Raw genomic sequence first — 4967 nt, forward strand, 5'->3', positions numbered from 1 at the left:
CCCTCCCCTCCCCTTCCCTTCCCCTCTCTTTCCCTCCCCTCCCTTCCCCTTCCCATCCCCTTCCCCTCCCTTTCCCCTCCCTTTCCCCTTCCCTTCCCCTTTCCCTTCCCTTTCCTTTCTTTTTGACGGACTCTGCTCTGTCGCCCAGGCTGGAGTGCAGTGGCACGATCTTGGCTCACTGCAACCTCGGCCTCGTGGGTTCAAGCAATTTTCCTGCCTCAGCCTCCCGAGTAGCTGGGACTACAGGCTCGTGTCAACATGCCCGGCTAATTTTTTGTATTTTTAGTAGAGACGGAGTTTCACCGTGTTAGCCAGGATGGTCTCAATTTCCTGACCTCGTGATCTGCCCGCCTCGGCCTCCCAAAGTGCTGGGATTACAGATATGAGCCACTGCGCCCGTCCCGAAATTTTTGTTATGTCGAGTTTAACCTTTTTAACATTGCGTGTAAGAGATATTTGGAATCAAAATCAAATCTTCTTCTAAGGATGTTATATTTTAAATGTTTTTAGAGTCTGACAATACTATCTTCTACTTTTTCAAGAAGTTACTACATTAGTAATTGGTATTTCACTGAATTATTTCTATCAGAGGGTATGCCAAATGGAGTTTCCCAGAAAGTAGTTGTTAGTGTAAAATAGGAAGCTTACTGCCTGGACTTCAATCAAGAAGGGACTCTGTACAGCATAGAATTATATTACTATCCTCTCTTCAACCAACAGTACAATAGAAAACATTGACTATGATAGAGTCCGCAAAAAAGATACAAGCACTTAGATAATTTTGAGACAAATTTAATACGATGTTTTAAAAGAGAAGGGAAAATAAAACAAAAGTACTTCCATAGCAATGGGCAATATGTATGCAGTAATTTGCAGTACACTCTGAAAAAAAACCTTCAATTTTTTCAATTAATAAATTGAATATATTAATTAATAAAGCATATATTAAAATTAATAAAGCATATATTAAAATAAATTAATCAATTGATTTTATAATAATCAATTAATAAAGCATATGTTAATAAAGCATATATTAATCAATTAATAATCAATCAATCAATACATAAAATCAATTAATAACACATTTTCAATTAATGAATCAATTAATAAAGCATATATTGAAATTGCCTTTATATTTTCAAATGCAATGACAAATCACTTTCTCGAGACAAATCAAATTCCTGCAAGATGTAGTGACTGATTTCAGCACAGACAGTATGGAACAAGAAGCTCATGTCAATATATAAGAGAATCAACAGAACCTGGATTGAAAAGTGTATGGAAAGAAGAGAGTACTGGGAATGTGTAGAATATAGTCCTTTAACTACTGGCCTTAGGGTTCCTGCTTGTTAGTTAGTCAGAAGGAGGCTTACATTTATGTGTGAATATACTCCAAAGTAAATGCACAATATTGCTTTACAGAACGCTTTTTCACATCCAGTGCCTATGTATTAGCTATTATTTGCCTCACATTGATCTGCACACTGGGAAAAGACAGCAATAGACAAGGAAAAGTCCCTGCTTACAAGGAACTTTTCATGGAGAAAATAGACAATAAATTCATAAAAAAGATAAATATATACAGCAGTTTAAAGGAGTGAAATGCTGTGGAAAAAAAGAAAAACATATTACAACTTTTATAAGAAGAATACATTAGACATTTATGCAAAAACTTATTTGAAATGACAAAGGGAACCCTTGGAAGATCGAGGGGAGGAGTGTCCCAGGTAGATGGAATAATAAAGGGAAAGGCTTTGGCATATGTGAGAAACAACAAGAAGATGGTGAAGTGAGAGTCTAATGAGAGTCTAATGAATATTGTCAGGTGGTAGGAGATGAAGTTGTAAAAGTAGGTGGGGTTAAGATTACATGGATATGGTATACCACGGTAAGGAATTTAAAACATTTTAAAATATCTCTCTCTCACTTTTTTGAGATGGGATCTCATTATGTTGCCCAGGGAGGTTTCAAACTCCTGGGCTCAAGCAGTCTTCCCACTTCAGCCTCCAAAGTAGCTTGAATTACAGGCATGCACCACCATGCCAGGCTTTAAAATTTTTTATCCTGTTGATTAATAGATTACTTATTTTATTTTTGTTTTTGTCAAATTCTCAATTCAATATAATCTAGGAATTATTTCTCTGTATAACTGAATTAAGTGAGCCCTGTCTAATCTATTAGAGTTATGATTCTGGTCCCCAGAGTGGACAAAATCAGATATGCAACACATTTAAGAGAATTCTGCCTCAATTTGGCTTATTACTACTTATGTGTATTTACATGTAACACAGTAATTTACCATAATTCACCAAATGATAATGTTTATTAAACTAAAAAATATTATGTAGAAAAGCAAAATGCAATTATTTCAAGTACTAATATATTGATTGAAGCACAGAGAAAAATGGTAAAAGTCCATAAATCAATTTGATGAAAAATATAAGAGCAAAAAATTAGAAACATGTAAATACTCCACAGAAGTAATTGGGGAGATGACTGAAATGCCCGAAGTAATGCAGAATAGAGGTTAGGTTATTGTAATTTAGTTATTAAAGAGAAAGGAACTCCTAAAGGCTGGAGAACTTGGAACATCTCAGATTACATACCTTGTTATTATTATTATTGCCTTAAAATGTAAGTGGATGGAGAGGAAGATAGGACAGAGGAATGTATTAGGATTTATTTTGTCATATGTGGTAAAATCTAGGTCAAATTAGTTTTTCATAAAATGCTAATTTGACTCATAAATAAAATCTGCAATGGGGAATCTGGCTTTAGCTACAGTTGGGTTCAAGAGTTAAAGTGACACCATCAAGCGCACTCTCGATCTTGGCTTTGCTTTCATTCTCATGCTGTCCTCACATATTGGCAATGGTTGCCAGTAGGAATTCTGAGTTAACATTCTACCAGTTTAGACACCATTTCAAAAAAGAGTGTGTCTTTCTGACAAAGGCAGCATTCCTGGGATTGAGTCTGATTAGTATGGCTCGGGTCACATCCTGCACTATACCAATCACTATGACTAGAGGAATTAGACATCCTCTGTTTTTGTGGGCAAGACCTCTTCCATGTTTATGTTTATTTTCAGAGGATTGGGTCAGCCCCACCATGAACAACATAGACTGAGAGTGGGGAACTGTTGGTTCATCAAAAGAAAAATATGCATATTTCTATTAATGTATATTATGCAGATCTGTCAATTGGATGGCAATATTGTGCAGGGATGCTGCACAACAAAAACAATATATATCCACTTCAAAGTGACTGAGAAAGGAGACAAAGAAGAGAAAAGAAAGGAAGAGAATGAAAACATATGGAGGAAAGGAGAGAGAGGAGCAGAATATAGAGAGAGGACAGAAAATCAGAGGAGAGGAGAGAGACACACACATGGCGGGAAAGAGAAGGGAAGAGAAGAGAAGAGAAGAGAAGAGAACAGAAAAAAGAAGAGGAGATCGAGTGAGAGAGAGATTCATCTTAATGAACAGCATCAATATTTTTATAGGGCCAATTTGCAGACCTGCTTACTGCTATAAACCTGGCAGATAAGGCACTATTAAGAAGGTTACATGAGCATGAAAATTCTATGTTGAAAAGAAAGGGAATCTAATATTTGGTTCTGCAAACACACAAGCTCTTGTGACAGTAGGTTTTGCAGTATCTAAATAAAGACAAGCTCTGTTGCTCCATTGAGGATATCGCATGCCCAAGGCTTTTCACATTTTCAATAATGCAGATGTCTGCTCAGGACTTTCTTTACAGCCTCTTTGACCTCTTTATTCCTGAGGCTATAGATCATGGGATTTAACATTGGGGTTACCACTCCATAAGACAGCCCAATAATCTCATCAGACGTGTTAGTGTTCTTTTACTTGGGTTTCATGTACATAAAAAGGGCTGAACCATAGAGTAAGATGACCACAATGGAGTGCACTGAACAGGTAGAAAAGTCTGTCTTCCCTCAGCAGAATTAATTATCAGGATGGAAGAGGGAATAAACATATAGGGGATGAAAATTAACAGTAGAGGAGTCACCAATAAAACAATATTTGACACTGTCATGATAAGCACATTGATGGTGATATCTGCACAAACAAGTTTTAGAAGGGCCAGGATTTCACAGGTAATATGATCAATGACATTATTCCCACAGAAAGGCAATATCATTGTCAGAACTGTTTGCAATAGGGAGGTCAGACAGCCTGTGATCTAGGACTAGGCAGCCATTTGCACATACAGCACTCTCTTCATGATGATGGAGTACCTCAGTGGGTTGCAGATGGCCACATAGCGGTCAAAGGCCATCACAGCCAGGAGGACACACTCAGTGGAGCCCAAGCCAAGGAACACAACCATCAGCAGAGCACAGACAGTGAAGGAGATGGGTTTTCTCTCCGACATAAATATAATAAGCATTGGAGGAATGGATAATGATGTGTAACAGATGTCCAAGAATGAGAGGTTTCCAAGAAAGAAATACATGGGGGTATGGAGGCGAGAATCCAGGATCCTGATGATAATGAGGATGCTGTTTCCCAGGAGGATTATCAGGTACATGATGAGGCAGAGCATGAACAGAAAATGCTGGAGCTCTGGATATAGGGAAAGCCCCACCAGAAAGAATTTAGTCACTTGTCTCCTTGTGTTCTAGGTCACCTGCCTGCTGGGTATAGAAAAGGACATGATTCAGGTAAACTGAAATCTTTGATACACCAAACTCTGTAAATCTGTACATCTACATATTTTGAACACAAATTTGCTTCCAATATTGTGTTTGATTCTTAGAATATTCCTAGTAAGCAAAACAGTATGGATATTGTACTAGTTTTATTGATTATGAAACGTAAGACATTGAGAAACCCAGTATATCTTAGGACTACACAGCAGCACAGTCAAAGCTACCAATACTGCCAGAATTCTTCTGGGAAGTGTCAAATAAAGTTTAGGAACATGCTCCTTTCCAATGTAGA

The 4967-nt window shown here is 37.4% G+C and overlaps 1 pseudogene; it reads right to left on the reverse strand.

Moving 5' to 3' along the window:
* Positions 1–3721: 3721 nt before the first annotated feature.
* LOC108532577 (olfactory receptor 13D1-like) lies at positions 3722–4732 on the reverse strand (annotated as a pseudogene).
* Positions 4733–4967: the final 235 nt, after the last annotated feature.

This window comes from Rhinopithecus bieti, unplaced genomic scaffold (genome assembly GCF_001698545.2).
Source record: "Rhinopithecus bieti isolate Rb0 unplaced genomic scaffold, ASM169854v2 scaffold_9663, whole genome shotgun sequence".
Taxonomy (NCBI): domain Eukaryota; kingdom Metazoa; phylum Chordata; class Mammalia; order Primates; family Cercopithecidae; genus Rhinopithecus; species Rhinopithecus bieti.